Below are 20,781 nucleotides of genomic sequence, written 5' to 3' on the forward strand. Positions count from 1 at the left end.
AGTCCTGTAAAATCGCAAAATACAAATTGCATTTCGTTGCTCATTGTCAGAGGTTAGGTAAATGAACAAGTGTACCTAATTTGAGGTTGTTCTTTGAAACTGATAGGTCCAGCCACTCCAAAGCTAAGGGACTAAATTAGCTGGTTTCCTTACAAAAATAAATACTCTCATTAGTGAAAGAATGAAAAACTTTCCAGAAATAGACTTCCTCAGCACCAATTTCATACCGAACATTTATTAAACATCTAGGTTTAAGGTAGAATATTAACCAACCCCTTTTTAACAAAGAGAGGTGACATGCCCTTTCTTGGAGTCAGAAAAGTGCACATTAAAATGACAGCATTTATTTTTTGCCCATGTTGCATGAACCAATCTTCTATCAACCTAAAATAACAGAATTTGTCTCGTGACTTTTATTTTAGGCTGCCTGAATGTCTCTGTCTTATTGCAGATGTTCCCTCTTGGGTTTGACGCTATCTTCTGCTTCCGCTTGGCTGTTTAATGGCCGGAGGCCTGGTCTGAAAGTGAGTAAAAACAATCATAATAAATAATAAAATACAAGTCACCTGTGTGGGACTACCCTTTCTAACTCTTAAAGTCAATCTCAATCCTTGTGTGTGAGAGTGGGCATATGTGTACTGTGGTATTTGTATGGAGGTCAAATAACACGCTTGGATGTTGGTCCTCCCAGTATACCAGGTTAGCTGGCCTTTAAACTTCCAGGAATTCTCCAGTCCCCCCCTCCCATCTCACCACAGGAGCACTGGGATTATAGGTACCTGCTATCATATCCAGCCTTTTATGGGTTCTGGGAATTTAAACTCAGGTCCTCATACTTGTGTGGCTAGTTAATGTAAAACAAGCTTATCTGAGAACACTATGGATCATTGTTTAGGAACATGAGGAAATTCAGGGTCATGATGTGGCAAAGATGAATGAAGTCCTGTAAAAGCATGAGGACCCCCTGGGCTGTAGCCGGAAGCCTGGGAGACGTGGTCCTGTCCTCACAGTCCACATCAGTCAGCCTCAGGAAGTGGTAGCAGCTGACGCATTGTGTTGAGCATGTAGTGCAGAATCATGGTAAACAGCGGTGGAGCGGTACAGGGAGGGCCAGTTGACGTGGGGAACTATAACCCAAGGATGCAGCACTGAGGATAAGGATGAATGGATAGAGGAAGAAAGGAAAGAGATCCACCCAGAGAAGCAAAGGCCCTGTGGTGCTGGGAGAATAAAGGAACCCAGCAAAAGCCAGCATGGCTGCTGCACAGATTGTAGAACCAGTCGGCGAAGGGCATGCTCAGAGGAAGATTGTGCATTGTTTTAACTGGAGAGTATTAGGAGACCATAAGGGTTTGAAGTTGGATGTAGAGTGTGTTTAAGAAGAGTAAGCTGATCAAGTGTGTGCTTTAAGACTCCTGGGTCTGTAATGTGGAAGGTGCTTTGAGAGGGGACCAGTAAGAGAGCACATTAGTAGATCTTATGAGAGTCCTCAGGTTTCTTACTCCCTGGCCTTAGAAGCAGTCGGATATTGCATGCTCTGGATTTACAGCCTGTCAATGTAGAAAAATGACTTCCAGCCTGTTCAGGAAGTTTGTGTGTGTGAGCCACTGTATACATGAACTTCCTGGTCCTTAGATGCCTGTCATGGCCTTGCTGAGCTGAAAAGTGAACCTTTGTTTTGGCAGCTGAATTTCACCAGTTTCCTTAACAAGTTTAGCGGTTGGATTGGACATCAGCACCTCTACAACACAGGAGAGAGCATAGACTATGCTTTTTCCAGAAGTCTGGCATCGGGGGATCAAGTCATACCAAAAAAAGAGCATCAGAGGCTGGAGAGATGGCTCAGCAGTTAAGAGTACTTACTGTTCTTGCAGAGGACCCAGGTTCAGTTCCTAGCACCTACAGAGGTATTGACAACTGTCTGCAACTCCAGTTCCAGGGGAATCTGACCCCACTTCTGACCTGTGTGGGTGCTGCATACATAAGGTGCATACCTATACCAGGCACTAACATATACACATAAAATAAATATTAAAAGAAGATTATATAACTAATCCACAGGCATGGCTGCAAACAAAATAAAGACTGTCAAAATAAAGATATGTCTCGGGAACAACAAAAGTCTAAGATAGAGCTCCACCCTTCCTAGAGACATAAAACCAGTAAGATAAACACTTTTGCCCTGGAGAGAGCACACCAGAGGGTGGGCAGGTAATTGATAATAACAGATACTGGGTGACTCTTGTATTGTCCTGTCTGCCAGGATGGCTGTCTGGTAGCCTCCAATCCCCAGAGAGGAGAATGAAGCAAAGTGAGAAAAACTGAGCCATGGCTTTGCACAGGTGTAAATCTGCCAAGATACCATGGTGTAAGATGGTTCTGAAGACAGCACCAGGCACCATCCTAACTCGATTCTCCTCAGGTCCATTCACCGCCATGCCTCAGTGTTTATGTGTCCCTTCCTAGTACGGTGCTGTTCAGAAAGAGGATCAACACATGAAGAAAACTTGAAGCAGTGCCGGGGGCAAAGGGGAGCAGTCGGTTACTCTGTGCTGGTTACTAATAGTGACAGTAGACCACTGCCTTTGCAGGCAGAGGGTAAGGCGGCTCAACTTCCTAAAGATCAGGAAAGAACCCTCCTGACCCATCTGAATGTGGCTCTGTTTCTTCAGCCTGGAGATCACTTGTATCAAATAAAACCTGCGTTTCCCCCAACACCTCTGCACACACATACACAAGAAACACCATGTGACAGGGAACTGTTGTCTCTGGCCAGCAAAGCACAGGCCCTGAGGCCAGGCAACTAGTGTGAGCCTGAGAGCAGATACTGGGTTCTCATCACCTGAGTGCAGTGCAGAGCGACACAGAGACACAGGCTTTCCACAGCTGCACGCAGATTCCTAAGCTCAAGAGCTATAAAATCATAATCATATTCCTAAGCTTCTAAGACTTGGGGTTGTTTCTTACACAGCTGTGGCTAACAGATGAGTGAGACTAAAGAGCGGTGCGCTCCCTCAGAATGAGGAAGCCAACCAGGAAACCTCATAACCAGCGAGAAGGAAATGCCCTTCCATCCCTCCTGTGTCAGTTAAAGACTAAGGGGTGGGGCGCTTGTTCCACAGACTCATTGGCAGGCCAAGGAGTGGGGCTCTCGGGCAACCACATCCACATGCTTTACTGTCCCCTTTTATGGTCAGACAACCTGGTTCTGAAAGTAGGCCATAGACTTAAATGATGATTCTTAAAAAGAAAACATGCTAGTTCTTATTAGGTGTATAAGAAAGAAGTTCAGGATCACTAACAGTCAGAGAAATGCAAATCAGAGCCCTATACTACCTCACCCAGAAAGAATGACTGTTAGAAAAAAAACAAGAAGGGATGGAGAAGATGTGGAGCAAAGGAGGGAATCCCTGGACAGTATTGGTGATATGAAATTAGTTCAGTCATAGAAAGCATCACGGCAGTTCCTCAGAAACCCAAAACCTAAACCATCATGTGATCGAGCACACAGCCCTGGGCCTATATCCAAAGGAAATGAAGTCAGCATCTTGAAGAGACAGGGGCACCCCTGTGTTCAATGTCAGTTATTCATGATGGCCCCAAACAGAAACAACCCAAGTGTCTGTGACAGTGACAGTTGTCTGTTGATGTAACCAACCGTCTTATTAAATAAGAAACACAGAAACGATGTAAAAGAGAAAGTCGAGAGGTCAGAGCTCAGAGCTAAATCTCACCCTTCCTTTTGCTGTCCCAGCTTCGCGAAAAAGGACCTACTTCCTGTCGGCTTGTTTTTTTATAGTATGTTGTTCTGCCTTCTCATTGGTTGTAAACCCAAACACATGACTGCCTCGTCACTGTCTGAATGTACAGCCCCCTAGGTCTTAAAGGCATATGTCTCCAATGCTGGCTGTATCCCTGAACATACAGAGATCTTATGGGATTAAAGGCGTGTGCCACCACCGCCACACTCTTGCTATGGCTCTAATAGCTCTGACCCTGAACACACAGAGATCTTATGGGATTAAAGGCGTGTGCCACCACCGCCACACTCTTGCTATGGCTCTAATAGCTCTGACCCCCAGACAACTTTATTTATTAACATACAATCAAAACAATATTTCAGTACAATTAGATTACCACCACAGTTGTCAGTTTGATGGGATCTGGAATCACCCAGGAGACAAGGCTCCAGGAACCCTGTAAGGAATACATAGATTAAGGTTAGCTGTTGACAGTGTCCATGATCAGATTAACTGATGTGGCAAGACCTGTCCTAACTGTGGGTAGGAACATTCCTCAGTTGGGGATCCTGGACTGCATAAAATGGAGGAAGTGAGCAGGGCACTAGCCTTCATTGCTCATCCTTGACTGAGGATGCAGTGTGCGCCACTGCTTTAAGCTCCTGCTGTCTTGATATCTCCACCATGATGGACTGTACCCTCCTCTGTGAGCTAAGAGAAATCCTTCCTTGAGTTGCTGTTGTCAGGGTGTTTTATCAGAGCAACTGAAAAGAAACTAAAAGTGTCCATTAACTCATGGATATACACATAAGCATATACACCCCGGAGTATTATCTGCCACAATAGAATGGAATTCTATCATTTGCAAAACATAGAACTGATGGTGAGGATGTTAAGGGAAACAAGCCAAGCACAGAAGGATAAATACTGCATCATAAGTTGTATGTGGAACTTAATTAAAAAATGCTTTTAAAGATTTATTTTATGTGTATGAGTATTTTGTTTGTGTATATGTGCATGCCTGGTGCCCAAGCAGGTCAGAAGGGGGTATCAGGTCCCCTGGAACTAGGTTACAAATGGTTGTAAGCCACCATGTGGGTGCTGGGGACTGTATCAGGTACCTCAGCAAGAGAAGGCTGTGCTCTTAACTGCGGGGCCCTCTCTCCAGCCCCACTGTGTGAAATTTCACAAAGCTGCAGCAGCTGTGGGAATGGCGCAGCTTCAGCTAAGGGCTCACACTGCTCTCGCAGAGGACTCTAGTTAGTTCTAGGCACCGATTTCAGGCGCCTCGCGACCACCTGTAGCTTCACCTCCAGGAGACCCAGCGCCTCTGGCCTCTGCTGGCACCTGTGTTTGTGCTCACATACCCACACATAAAGTTAAAGTAATGAAAATAGAATTTTATAAAACACTAATGTGGAATATTAAAAATCAACCTTATGATTCAGAGGGTTGCCAGAGGCTAAGGAGTGTGGCAGATGGGAGGAAAGGAGAGGTGGATTCGCGGATAAGTTAGGTAGGTATAAGATGCCCTGGTGTGCTGTTGCACAGTGTGACTATGACACCAGCTCTGCATTACATAGTTCAAAAAGCTAGGCACCAAATCAAATGCTTTCACTATAAGAAATGGTAAATGGAGATACAGATATGTTTATCCTTATTTAATATTGCATAATATATACACATATTAAAAAAATCACACCACACCCCATTATATGCACAGTTTTTATGTATTAGTGGAAATAAATCGATGCTAAGCACATCCATACTGAATGTCTTGGAATGTCCTACAGCAGGGATTTAATTCAGGATTGCTCAAATATGGACAGTGGACCTCTGTACCCAGGACCCCCTTTCCTCATTGTGCTAGCTAACAGAATGTGAAATATCTCCTCACCAGAAGGTATTTGGGGAAACACTGTGTGAGATGGAAGCTGGCACTTTAGCCTCAGCCCTCAGATATGAAAGGGCCATACCGAAGAGCCAGGACCCAAGTACTGAATTCAGGGTGGGCTTTACTAATAGATCAAGAGACTTGAGGGAAGTCACCGAAGCTTCCTGTATGCACTTTTAAACTAAACAGAGTGGTGTTCCACATGGCTCTGCAAGTCTCTGTGAGACTGTTCCATGCAGCTTTAAAACAGGAATCTAGAATCAGAACGGGGACCTCACCTGTCCCTTTATTGTCTGGTCCCACACAGTATTAGGCAGTTTGGCACCTTTGTGCCAAAATGCCCAAGGGAATTGACTTAGAAGAGGAAGGCTATCTCTTGGATCATGTTTCCCAGGTCTTAGTCTATGATCAACTGGCTCCGTTGCTTTTAGGCTATGGCAAAACATCAAAGTAGAAGGGCATGGCAAAAGAAAGCTTCCCTCCTAGCAGCCAGGAAGCAGGGGTGGGTGGAGGAGAGGAAGGAGACAAGACACACCCTTCAAAGATAAATTCTGTGACCTGCTTCCCCCAACTAGGCCCCACCTTCCAATCATCCCTTCAATACAAACTTATTAATGAAGTTAGCACTGCTGTGATGCAGTCACCTGTCAATAGTGCCACCAGCTGGAGACCAAACCTTCGATACGTGATTCTGGGGGCTACTTCCTATCCAAAGGCACTAGCCTGGGCTTGGCGCCTAGTAACTGATATTTATTAAATGATCATGTTTCTAGTTTGTGTGACACATACAAAATCAATGAAGTGACTAGGTAATGGGGGGAGTTAACAAGAAGGAGGTTTATTTGGGGGTAACCTACAGTCAGTAAAGGGATCTGTTACAGGATCCAGGAGAGGTGAGGTGCAGTCCAGCGTGGTTCTCTGGAGAACTCTGACTTGGTCTGCAATCCAGCATCCAGGATCACAAGGAGCCAAGAAGGCCAGCTCATATTGATCTCTGGTCTTAAGGGCTTCTGTCTCGGCCACGCCCCAGGAGCAGGTCATAGGTAGGCATGGCAGTTACCAGCTACCTCACTAGGGGCAGTGCTTCAAGGTCAAAGCTGGAACAGCTACTCACTACAATTAGGTAGTCAGTCCTCTTCCTCAAGTTGATATATCTCGGTTCCCATGAGGGGACATTTCTAAAACTTTAATGGAAAACTCTGGCTGGGAAAGAGTGGAAGGTGGTGACCCACACCACAAAGGCACAATGTAAGCACTGTAGGGGATATGAAAATGAATAATACTCTCTAATTTATAATCTAATAGAACTGGGGTGGGCAGCTTTTTCTGTGAAGACCCACAGAGTAAGTGCCGTTAGCCTTGTGGGTACTGCTACCTTGTGCTTCGAATCAACTCCGTCATTCTAACAGGAAAACATCCACACAGAGCAAACAAGGGAATGGGCCTGCCTTCCTTCCCGATCCGCACAACCACTCATGCAGGCCAGTTTGCTGAGCCTCGTGGCAGAAGAACAGAGTAACTGCTGTGATCCAGTCTCTTAAAACCCAGTACGAAGGGAAAGATGTCTTGAGGAAGAGTGAGAGCTTACGTTTAAGAGCTCACCCCAGACATTTTCATGAAGCAATTGGTTTAACCTTAGAGAACAGAGGCAAGTGGCATCTGCAGAGTGGAGGGCCGTGTGCCGAAGCTACCCGGGAATCGCTTGTGAATGAGCCCGTGATGAGTTCAGCATTAGCACTGCCCTGGTTTCATTTCTCTTGCTGTGGTAAGAGATCCTGACAACAAGCAACTGAAGGGAGAGAAGGGTTATTTTGGCGTACAACTCCCAGTTACAGTCTATTACTATAGAGAAGCCACAGAGGCAGGAGTGAGGAGCCTCCAGTCACATCATATCCACAGTCAAGAACAGAGAGAGACATGCATTGCGTGCTCAGTGCTCAGCTAATACCGTCCAGGCCCCAAATAAGAGAAGGGTGCTGCCTCCTGCCAGGTTTGTGCTTCCCACATCAATTACAACAATCAAGGTCCTAAAGGCCAACAATCCCTCGAGGAGATGCTCTTCCCAGTGATCCCAGTGGTGCCAGATTGACAAACTAGCCACCACAAGCATGTTTTATCCTTCTTTGCTACCATCGAAGCAAAGGCACCATTCAGTTTGAGACCTCAGGACCTAAAGGCCAACCAGTTTTGTGTTTCCTTCTGGAAGTTTGCACTTCTGTGTCCATTATCTCGTGGCTTCCAAAGAAGGAAGACTTATTAGGCAAGCATTTGGCTAAATGTAACAGAGAGCCTGGAGGTAGTAGCTCAGGCCACAGCCTCTTAAAGGGTGGCTTGTGACATGGGGTTTTGCAACTAAATACGGGGCCTCTGAAAAATGTGGCAACTGTAGAAGCTTCCTGAGCACGCAGCAACATATAATTAATTCAAAATGAAACCCACAATGAATCTGAGATGTTTCTGGCTGCAATTGCCAAAGTTGAGTCATATGAATTTACTACAGCCTTGGTTCTGAACACACAAATTTGTACCCTTCACTGTGAAGCCTGTTATGACACACAAGGGCAATGATCACTCCCTATAGCACCTTGGCTCCGATTCAGGACGGTTGCATGTAAGGATTTACCATGTTTTTCTGTATACACAATTTTTTTTTTCTGTTCTTGTAAGAACACAATAGTTTATTTTGGAAAACAAAGCCTTTCATACTATGGTCATTCTCCAGCATGTAGGATGAAGTTAGTAGGTCTTTGGACTGGGTTTCATTAGAATGTTTGATTTCACAGATTGCAGTTTGGTTTGCTGAGTTGAGTTTCACTTATAAAAAAATCATTCTGGCTTGAGATTAGGATAGAATTTCCAGGAATTTAAGAAATGACTCTAAACATACTTCTGCCATATATGTATGCAAAGTGGCATTGTCAGTATTGATGATTCTAAAATCAAAATATTAATCAACACTAAAAAATATTGAAGATATTTTACATCCTGCCATATCATATACTCAGCTGAGAATAATTCCATATGTAGTAATGGAGTACTTTCCTCTCACTAGTATGTAAACTTGCTTTAATCTTTTTTTAAAAAAAGACTTATATTTTCTTTTATATTCATGAGTGTTTTCCTTGCCTGTTAAGTCTACTATGTGGACACAGTGCCTGTGGAAGCCAGAAGAGGGCATCAAATTCTCTGGAACTAAAGTTTCAGGTGACTATGAGCCACTGAGTGCTTGCTGGGAACAGAACCTAGGCCCTCTGCAAGAGCAGCATGTACTTTTAACAGCTGAACCATCCCTCCACTCCTATTTTTTTTAATACTTAAAAAAGTTTCTGTATGTATGTATGTGTGTCTATGTGTAGGTATGTGCACATGAGTACAGGTGCATGAGGAGTCAGAAGAAGGCACTTGCATCCCCAGGAGTTAGAGTTACCACCTGTTGTGAGACACCCAAAGCAGGTACTGGGAACAGAACTTGAATCTTCTGCAAAAGTAGTGTGTTATTTACCGCTGAATTATAGCTCCAGTCCATGCTTTAATCTTGAACACCTGGTATAAGTATGTATATTTGTTTTAGAATACATTTTTATGATTTATTATCAGCAAATGTTTGAGTTGTATACTTATTTTATAAACATTGAATTAGTTACTTTTTCATCGCTGTGACAAAATGCCAGGCGAGCAACTTCAGAAAAGCAGGTAATATTTTGATTTTAGAATCATCAATTCTGACAATGCCACTTTGCATACATATATGTTCACAGTTTAAGGTCCAGTCCGGCGTGGTAGGGAAAGTATGGCCACCAGAGCATGAGGCACCTGGTCACATGGCATCCACAGTCAGGAAGCAGAGACCCGAAGGATGCTATAGTGCACCCTCAGTCAGGGGACAGAGCCCGATGGGTTGATGGGTGCCACTGCCCAGTTCACTTTCTCCTCTTTATTCAGTCTGGGTCTCACCTACAGAATGGTGCCACCATCCACATTTAAGGTGTGCCCTCCTGCACCTCTATAACCCAGTCTATAAACTCCCTCACAGACATGCCCAGAGGTACGTCTCTTACCTGATGCTAGATCCTGACAAGTTGACCCTCAATAGTAACACACACACACACACACACACACACACACACACACCATTACTCAAAAATATTTTAGGACAGAAGAGGTGTGAGTAGAAAAAGGTCTAAGAACTCTTTTCTCTCCCATGACATGAGCCTGTGTGGCTGCTGGTTGCTGGTGCTGTTGTGGCTGCTCAGTGATGCCCTGGAGGCTCTTTGTACCTTTGCTGTGTGTGCTGGACTGCACGTCCTTAACTCATATGCAGCACCTCCCCCTGTCTCCTTTGCCCTGTGGAGGAGAAGCTGAGGCCTTCTCCTCCCGGCTCCCTATCTCTGGTTCTACATCCCAGTTTGTCAGTGCCGGAAGTCCTGGATAACAGACGAGACAAAGAGGAGGTGTCAAAGCCCCGGAAAAGTGCACCCGATTAAGATTCACAGAGCCCCCCTTTTTGTGCTTTTGGCCTCCTGGCTGCTGTACCTGCTTACCCCCTTCTCCCCTCTCTCTTTCCCTTCCCCTCTCCCCACATGGCCCAGCTCAGTCTGGTCAAGTTCACTCTAGACTCTCCCAAATGTCTCTGTCCCTTCCTCTCCCTTTTATCTATAATAAACTTTTCTCCTCCACCATAAAAAAAAAAAAAAAAAAAAAAATGCATAGGTCTGGACTTAATCAGGACTGGTGGGAGAACCAGCTTAGGAGTTTGTGGGAGCTTCTGGAGACTGTTGACAATTGAGCAATTTCCAGAGAACTCTTGAGAACCACCCCCTTCAGCCCTTAGGGCTGCAGTGTTCACAGTCTCTCTCCCTGACCCTGAGCTCCAGCCGGCAATTTCCCTAATCTCTGTTCCCTGTGGTCTTCTGACATTCATGTAAGTAATCATTCCTGTATTAAAGCCTTTATTTCTGAAACACCCAGAATAGCTCTGTTTTCCCAGGTGAACGCAGTAATACACACTTAACTCCCTAACGCATTAGCATTGTAAGAGAGCTGCTGTGGCCGAAGACAGATGTGAAATTAGCATGTGAGGCAAAAGGTTAGCAGTGGGGCAGGGGTGGGACTGTCACATATGTCCCCTTTTGGGCTTTTTTTTGGGGGGGGAGGGGGGGCACATTTTCCAAAGTTATTTTAGCAGACTTTTTCTTAAGTCTCACAGGCACTACCATTTCCCACAAGTGTGCTGACTGTATCGCTCCAGGCTAGAGCTCTGTTTCTTCAGGCATGCCTAGCCTTGCTGACAGCGGCAGCTGCGTTTCTGTAGCTCTCATTGGCCCAACTCAGATCACGTGCCAACTCTTGACCTTGGACCTTTGCCAAGCTGAGAAATACTCACTGACTTGAGCCACTCTGGATCCCGATTTGAACAAAACTCTAGTTGTGAGGACCCTGAAGCTCTCTGTTATATATACAATTTGAGAAATGTATATTTTAAGGAATGCCTGTTCAACTTTCCTTGTTCATTTATGACTTGATCAGACTTGATATGAGCCCAGAGCAGAGGTTGGCCAAGTACCACTGAAAAAGACCAGGTGGTGACTATTTAGAACTTGTTGGCTCTGTGGTTCACCCACTCAACTTTGGTACCCTGAAGCTGAGACAGCCACAGACGACACATAAGTGAATGGTTGACTGTGTTCCATGAAGCCTGCCCTGCTGTTAGTGGGTGAATGGGAACTGTCCCCTGTAGGCTGGCATGAAGGTGGCTGCACACCAACCCCTAAGCTACAGCATTTGTACCCTAAAGTGATGAAAACATGGGAAAGGAGCCTTTCAGACCGTTTTGTTTTGTTTTGGTATTGCCTTCCTTGTCATTTATGTTGTTTTTACTTAATTCTATGCAAGAAGAAGTATGTTAATGGTAAAGGCTCTGCCTCGCACATTGGCAGCTGACTCCCCAGCCCTCCTCGTCCTCATCCTGATAGATGATTGCTTTGATTTTTTTTCCTTTTATATTTTTCAATGTTCTTTTTGTACAGGTGAACATAGTCTTTTTCAATTCTTTCTCCATGCTCTAAACATTTCAGTCCATCTTGATTTCTTCCCCCCTAAACATTTATTCTCAAGAGCTTTCCACATTGACTTTTTCATCTCTTTTTATGGTTCTACAGTATTTGTGCTGGCTAGCTTTACGTCAATTTGACACAGGCTAAAGTCATTTGAGAGATGGGAACCTCAATTGAGAAAATGCCTCCATAAGATCCAGCTGTAAGGCATTTTCTTAATTAGTGATTGATGGTGGGGGGGGGGCATCCCATTTTCAGTGGTACCATCCCTGGGCTGGTGGTCCTGGATTCTATAAGAAGACTGAGCAAGCCAGTGAACAGCACTCCTCCATGGCCTCTGCATCAGCTCTTGCCTCCAGGTTCCTGCCCTGACTTCCTTCAATGATGGACTATGCTTTGGAAGTATAATCCAAATAAACCCTTTCCTCCCTAATTTGCTTTTCAATGGTAGTTTAACACAGCAATAGCAGCCCAGACTAAGACAGTATTCTAGAGGAATAGTTAATCAAATAACTCACTCTTTGGTGAATGTTGGCTATTTCCAGCCTTGCACAATGACAAACAAGGGTATATTTAATGAGCATCAGCAGAAATAATTTTTACCATGAGTAAATTTTGGTACAAGTATGTCCATCTGTAATTTCTGCAGATAAATTCTCCTCCACATGAGCTTGTAATTATTGAATTTCCAAAATGTGTGAGAAGCCCACTTGCCAGGGTTCACTCAGAGTGTGCTAACAAACTGTTGACTCTCTGCCAACAGATGACATGGAAACTAGTAGTTTTAATTTGCATTTCCTCTCTGAGTGAGGCTGAGGGTACTTATTTAACATTTAAGGCAGTCTTTACACACTCTCAATGAGGCAGAATTACCATCACTGATTGTATATTCTTTAGCATAATTATTGGAATAGTATGTGCCAATGTTATGGAAACTGTTAACATGGATAGTTTTATTTGCTTGTTGCTCAGCAAATGAGGTCATCTATATTAAATTCATTCAAATATGTTCTTTTTTAAAAAAATGTAACTCTTCTAATGTTCAATTTAGCATATCCTTTAGATTATCTATTCTAGATCATGTATTTTATGAAATTACCTTTGAAGTCATGAAGGGATTTTCTTTATGGTACATTAAAAAAGTTAGATATTTTCTGAGGATAAAGTAACTGTCATCAACATCCCTTCTGGTGGAAGTATGGTCGTTTTGTTTATTCTAATAGGACGAACATTTGTGCCTTCCTGATGTCCAGCTAAACTGTGTTCCTTTTGCTGAGAGTTTTATGAGAAAAATCCATTCCAAAAGTCTGCTTCCTCTTTCGCATCTCCCTCCTCCCCAACACCCTTCTCTCCCCGTGTTCATGTGGGCATATGCATACTGCAGTGTGTGTGCGGAGGTCAGGGATAATCTCACACTTTGGTTCTCGTTCATCTTCACTTATGCAGATACTTCTTGTTTGCCATGGGGTATACCAGTCAGACTAGCTGGCTCACAGGCTTCCAGGGACTCCTCTGTCTCCCCTTCCGCCCTCCCTGCAAGTGTGCTGCTGTTACAGATGCACACTACTGCATCCAGCTTTACGTGAGGTCCTCAGATTTGTGCAAGGAGCACTTTACCGGCAGAGCCATCTCCCCACACTGCACGTGTTCTCCCAGCGTCTCAACTGGTAGTTAAAGTGCTCAGGACGCAGCATGGTCACTGAGCTCTTCCTTTGTTTATGCTTTGCAAACCACTCCAAGCACTTCTAAAGTGAGTAACTGCATTCAGTTTATAACAAAATTGATTAAGTTATGTTCTTCTGTGGTGGACCATGAAATAAGCCAGAGTGATGTTCTGAGCAGAAGTTTATAAAATGTGAAATTTACAGAGTATGAAGATGGCACCCCACAGGTCTCAGGAAACAAGGAGTCTCTCTGGCTTAATGAGAACATTTAATAGATTCAAAGCCACAGCATCACACATTAAAAATCAAAACAAAAAACTTCCTGTCCTTCCTACTTCCTATTATAGGTTGTTATCACAAATGTTTAATTTTAAATTTAGGCACAATAAATATTATACTGAAGAAATGTATTCCATTTAATAATTACACAGAACAAATTCATTTACTAAGGAATTAGAAGGGATTTTGTTGGTTATTAAATTAGCGACACAATGAAGAATGGGAGGCCATATTAACTAGAAGTTATAAAATAGAAAACTACATTATAATTTTGATAATAAAAACAAAATTAAAAGGAGCTGAAGGGACTTATTAATTATAAAAAGTCTAAACTATGCCAAGCACTGTAAACGCACTTATGATTGGGGTGTTACGTGGGACTCTTGTCAAATAACAGAGTTCTGTTTGAGTTGCTGGGGAGTGGAATTATGGGAAAGATGCACAGAGGAGTGAGAGGCACACAGAGCTGTCTCTGCAGCTGCACAGCCAGACCGTGCAGAAGACAGGAAGTTATCCCGGGGTACAGCAGCACTCTGGGAGATGTGGCAGGATCCGTCTGTCCCATGCATGCTTCTTGCACCATGGAGCCAACGTCGGCTCTGCTTCCTGCTTTGGTTCCTGCTGTGGATACTTCTCCTGCTTTCTCCCTAGCCATTTCTCCTGAGCTCTTTAAAAATTATTATTACTATTATTATTTTAATGTTATTAAGGGAGAGCACATGTGTAGCATGGCACATGTGGAGGTCAGAGAACAACTTCCAGGTTCTTTCTTTTCCATGGGATCCAGGATAGAACTCAGGTAGTTAGGCTCACAAGGCAAGCACGTTTACCCACCTAGCCATCTCCGTGGCCTTCTCCTGGTTCCTTTGCTGATGTATCTTCACAGTTTCCATCGCGTTGTGGCTTCTGTTTACTGAAAACCCCTCTCAAACATCTGTTTGCTTCTCATGACATTTTTAAGCATCTGTCTTACATCAGTTTCTTTAGAGATAATCCTTGAATTTGAAGGAATTTTTTTAGGTGATTTGTGAAGAAAATGTCCTCAGAAAAAATAATCAGAAAGAAAATGCAAAGATCTGAGTGAGTATTCAAGCCATGATACAGCTGCATCTCAGACATGCAGAACTCTTTAGCTCAGTCTTCTCAAATGCATAGAGTAGATGGAGCTGGGGCATTCTTACTTATACACTGTCAGTCACTGGTTAAGTGACTGGCTATGCATTAGCTTCTAGATCCTTCCAGTACTCTGCTTGCTGGAAGGAAAAGGTCTAGGAAGGACAGACACAAATGGTAGAGAGACACCTGAAGATTTTGGATGCAGGTGATATTCTGGGTCAGCACACCATTTGGAGTCAAATATCATATAAAATGAAGCTCTCGAGGACAGGTCTGAGGAAGTCACAAAGTACTTGTTATGGGATATCTGTACACTGTAAAGATGTATTGCTGTGATTGGTGTAATAAAAAAACTGAATGGTCGATAGCTAGGCAGGAGAGATAGGTGGGACTTCCAGGCAGAGAGAGAATGCTGGGAAGAAGAAGGCGGAGTCACCAGCCAAACGCAGAGGAAGCAGGACATGTAGGAAGAGAGGTAAAAGACACGAGCCATGTGACAACACATAAAATAATAGAAATTGTTTAATTTAAGTTATAAGAGCTAGTCAGAAACAAGCCTAAGCTAAGGCCAACCTTTCATAGTTAAAAAGTCTCCATGTCATTATTTGGAAGTTGGCATCTCCAAAAAAACCTTACTACACTTGGCACCCAATGTGGGGCACAAATAGCTAAACATAGGGTATGAGAAAGCTAAGAAAAGTTCTGGATAAGGAGACAAATGTGGATTCCTAGTCCTGCAGTCTCTCAGGTGTGTGCAGAGATGTGGCTCCCAGCTGCTGCCTGTGGGCTGGAGCCAACCACCAGTACTGAGCTGCACAACAGCTGGCATAGCAGTTTAAGATTCATCTCACCTGGTCAAAGAATACAGTAGGTGCTTAATAAAGCCAGGTCAAGACACAAAAAAATCTAAAGAGGCCTTAGAAGGCCGTGGCCTTCTCCTAGTTCCTTTGCTGATGTATCTTCACAGTTTCCATCGCGTTGTGGCTTCTGTTATTCTGTTATCTTAGATGATTAAAAAAAAGAGAAAAAATGAGTATAGACTGTCATAAAAATAGTTTGAAAATAATAAGTCTTTAAAGAGAAGTAAAATAATATTAAAAAAAGAAGGCCACATAAAGATGGGAAATACACAGGGCATCTGAATCCTGTATGGTGTTTTGTTGACTTTGAATTTTTTGAGTGCTAATGAACAGAGAATGGCAGCTGCTGAGAGACATTGGATTATGGAAGGGACTGCTGAAACCAGCCTAGATACTTTAAAGATGTCTTGGCTTCAGAATGGAAGTCAAAAAATATGCTGCTTTAGAGGAGAGGTTATACTTTTGTTTCAACAGGAACCAAAAAGCTATGGATTCCTTCTAAGTTAATAGAGATCCATTTTTACTGGGGGTGGGGGTAGGTACCTCTTGAAAATTTTGCCTGCAGACATGAGGAAAAAAGCCAAGAAAGACTAAAAGATAGGTGATGTATAAAGCTGATCTTTGACATGGGAACAGCTCTAAGACTTGAGACATGATAAATCTTGTTCACTACAGAGTCCTCATGACTTATTAATACATTCCATCCTTTCATATGACATGGAAAGAAATTTATATTACAGTTTGGTTTTACAGTTCAAACAAACTTATAAATGCCTTTTATCTGCTCAAACATAAAACAAAAAAAAATCATCTTTGACTTATGCACACTGCATATTCCATATGTGTATTAATGCAGATATATATGTTAGTTTTAAAAATTTGTGTATTTTCAGAACAAAAAGACAAGACACCAATGAAGACAAGTAGTCCAGGTGACCGAGCCTCTCAGAATGCCTCTGTTTCAGTTTCCTCAAATTTCTGCATCCAGAGTATCTTCAAAGCTTGTGGTTGAGATGGTCCAGACTCACAGACTCCTCTCAACAGGACTTCAGAGAAGCCCTACACTTTCCCATTACACAGAGACTGGACAACAAATGATACAGATAGCTCTCCCAGGTCTTGACCATTATCCCAGTTTTCTCAGGGTCGCCTAAAGATGCCATCATCCCCAGACAACAGAAAATAGTCTAGAGAACACAATGTCCACATTCTCAAGAGGTGGGGTGAGTGGTTTTTGATCATCTGGTGCATTATAGATGTTTGTCATCATTTAGGGGGGTTGGTTACAAGTTGTTATTGGTCATGGTCAGCAAAAAAGCTAAACAAAGGAGTTTAGATTCAATGATCTGTCTCTGAAGGGAAAAAGGGGGACTAGTATAGAATGACAGGAAAAGAGGGTGGATTGTTAAGTCTACTTTTGAACAATCACTAGTCTCAAATATTTTATGTTGGTGTGGATTTTTATATATTGATACAAATTTAGGGTTTTTTGTTATACTGAATATACGTTTTTACTCTTGTTTTAAGGTATTGTGCCTATGCAACTCATTTTAAAATGTAATGCATAGTTTAGAAATACAGGCTAGAAGTTAGTCATCTATGATAATCAAACTTGTAGTCATGTTTGGTATGTTTTTAGGGTCAAACAGAGATATATTTAAATAGGTAGATGGTCTTCAAACACTCCAAAGATCTACAGAATATGGCTTTTAAAATGTAAAATAACATAAGGCTTTTTATGATAGTGAGACACATTTGTTCCTGGCAGCACCAATTTACTTCAAAAAAGGATGATAGGCATGGAAAAACCTCCATATGGAGTTTGCTTTCAATGTGGCAAAGTTAGTTATTGGGAAAGAAACTGCCCTTGCCTCGACTGCTGACAGTATGGTGTCCAAAATGGACAAGCAGGACACAAAAGAAAACAACTGCCCAACTTTGCCATGACAAGGTAGGATAGTCCCGATTCACAAAAAAGTCTATCAGATATTCTAGACCTGTAGGCCAAAGATGGATGCCCCAATGTTGCAGAGAAACCTTGGGTGACAGTCCAAGCAGCTAGATGTCTGTCATTTCTATAGTTCTGGAAATTGCTTACACTGCATTTCCTGCTTAATCAGGTAATATTATATCCTTCTCAGGTCTCTGAAGAGGTTGAAGATTAGTTATAGTTACAGTTTGATAGAGAGTAAGGCACAAAACTTTGGACTCACCAAGGTAGGATAGATAATGGAGTGTTTGCTCTGAATTTTCCAAATACTAATAGACTGGGCATTGTGAATGTATTTCTTACTTGCTAATTGTTCTTACTGTATTTAGTTTTACTGTGTTAGTATTAAAACCTTCTCTTTTTATTTAGACAAAAGGGGGAAGTGTTGTGGGATATCTGTACACAAGAAGATGTATTGCTGTGATTGGTATAATAAAAAGCTGAACGGCCAATAGCTGGATGGGAGAGATAGGTGGGACTAATAGGTAAAGAGAGAATCCTGGGAAGAAGAAGGCAGAGTCACCAGCTGGACACAAAGGAAGCAGGACATGCTGCAGGAAAGGTAAAAGCCATTAGCCACATGACAGTACACAGATTAATAGAATGGGTTAATTTAAGTTATAAGAGCTAGTTAGAAACAACACTAATCTAAGGCTGAGCTTTCATAATTAATAAAAAGTTCCCATGTCACTGTTTGAGAGCTGGTGGCTCATGAAAAGGCTTGCTACAGTTCTTCTGTGTAAGATGCTTTCAATTGGCTGGCCGGGGCGCTCATGTTCTACCCAGACAAAACAAAACAAAACCTGGACGTGCAAGTAGATATGCAAGTGCTGCATTTGGCAGCAAACAGGAGCAAGGAAACAGAGGAGACATTTGAAAAAGACTTGCCTTTTCTGTTCTTTTTTTTTTTTTTTTTTTTTTTTTTTCCGAGACAGGGTTTCTCTGTGTAGCTTTGCGCCTTTCCTGGAGCTCACTTGGTAGCCCAGGCTGGCCTCGAACTCACAGTTCCGAGTGCTGGGATTAAAGGCGTGCGCCACCAACGCCCGGCATCCTTTTCTGTTCTTAAAGCTGAGTCCAGCTGATATCAGCTGAGCTCAACAGAATTACAAACTACTCATCCCACCAAACCACAATAGAAAAAAAAGAAACACTTGCTGTGATAAGTTACTAAGTTTTAGCGTTGGTGTTGTTTCTTATGCAGCACTGTTGTTTCAGTAGCTGACTGATGCATTGTTATTAGAAGGAAATGCCAGGAGTCCAATCAATGAGAGAGAGAGGAGGGAATTATATGAGCAAGAGATATCGAGACCATGATTGGAAAAAGCACAGGGATAAGTAGCCAAACTAGCGGAAACACATAAACTGTGAACCAATAGCTGAGGAGCCCCCATGGAACTGGACCAGGCCCTCTGGATAAGTGAGACAGTTGATGAGCTTGAACTGTTTAGGAGGCCCCCAGGCAGTGGGACCGGGACCCGTCCTTGGTGCATGAGCTGGCTTTTTGGAACCTAGGGCCTATGCTGAGACACTTTGCTCAGCCTTGGTGCAGGGAGGAGGGGACTGGACCTGTCTCAACTGAATCTACCAGGCTGGGCTGACTCCCCAGGGGAGACCTTTCCTTGGAGGAGGTGGGAATGGGGGGGGGTGGATAAGGGGGAAAGGCTGGGTGGTAGGAGGAGGGAGGATAGGGGAATCTGTGGCTGATATGTAAAATTAAATTAATTAAATAAAATAAAAATATTTAAAAACCACTTCCTCCGTATAGAGTTGATGTATGGAGGATTTTGTCTCTGGTGGTTTGTATGATCACTGGACCCTAGAGGCTGTTTTGTAACAGATGATAGCTCAAGATCCTGAGGAACTGAACCCATATCCTCTCCAAGAACAGCAGTGCTCTTAACCGTTTCTTCAGCCCCTGCAAACAGATCTAAACCTCCTGTTTGTTCAATGTTTACCAGTAGTTTGCTAATCTAAACAAGCCTATGGCTAGGCCTAACAGATCTAAACCTCCTGTTTGTTCAATGTTTACCAGTAGTTTGCTAATCTAAACAAGCCTATGGCTAGGCCTGACATCAGTAAGACGGGGCTCTTTCTATCATCAGCTCTCTTGAGGATTGCTCCGAAGACTCATGGCAAAGAACCCGAGTGTATAATCCTATTTCAGGAGAATGGTAAATTTAAAATAATTCAATCTGTGAGAAATATCACTCATGCTCCTTGGTTATTACAATACAGTTAATAATGTGTAGTTTCTAAAGTTCCATGCAACAAATTTATGAGGTAAAAGCGAGAATGAATTTCAATATGTTTTACACATTCTCTTTCTTTAAGATAAGAAAACACTATTAATTACAAGTTATATATTTATTGGATCAGTGTGCCTCCTCTGAAGAATATCTGCTTTCGCTGTATGCAAAGCTTTGCTTAAACGAGAAAAAAGAAAATATATTCTAGTTGTAAACTTGTCATTTTAGAAAGATGTTAATTATATTAGGGCTTCAGTGATTAGCCATGGAAACCCAGCTTTATTTACCTCACCGTGGATTCCACTGTTAGGCAAAAGAGGATTCTAAATCCAAAAACATGGGCTTCAGAGGTAGTGAAGAATTCAGTGCAGGCTCCAGGCAGAAGCTCCTGGGAGCTCTAGGAAGAGGAAGGAATTCTATCTAAATCTAGGTGATACTGTTTTAAGTCAGTCTAGTCAAAATTGGGCATTTTGCTTTTGACCAAACTTAACTCTAACCCAAATCTCATTTAATAATGGATTGAGCAAGAAGAGAATCTATTCGTTCACTGTAACAAAAATCTCACTGAGTTTTCGAAGCAGCTTGATCAAAGGATCAAAACACATCACCAGATGATTTTTCCATCAAAACCATCCATGGTAGCATTTACCTCTTGCTGGCTCTGTTCCTAGACAATGGTTATCACGTCTGCAGCTGTTTTAACATCTCAGGTTCAGATGAGGAGGTCATCTCTTTTTTTTTTTTTTTTATTAAGGATTCCCATCCTCCTCATTGCATTTGATTGGCTCTAAGCAGGCAGTGCATCTAGACTTGAACCCATCCCTGTGGCCAAGGACACACACCGTAATAATTCGCTTAGTTTCAACTCCCATTCTCTGTTTAGAACTCTAGTGGCATCCCACCTGGAGCCTGTTGTGAATGGGGAGGGGATTTGAACTA

This window comes from Peromyscus leucopus, chromosome 7, assembly GCF_004664715.2.
Source record: "Peromyscus leucopus breed LL Stock chromosome 7, UCI_PerLeu_2.1, whole genome shotgun sequence".
NCBI lineage: Eukaryota > Metazoa > Chordata > Mammalia > Rodentia > Cricetidae > Peromyscus > Peromyscus leucopus.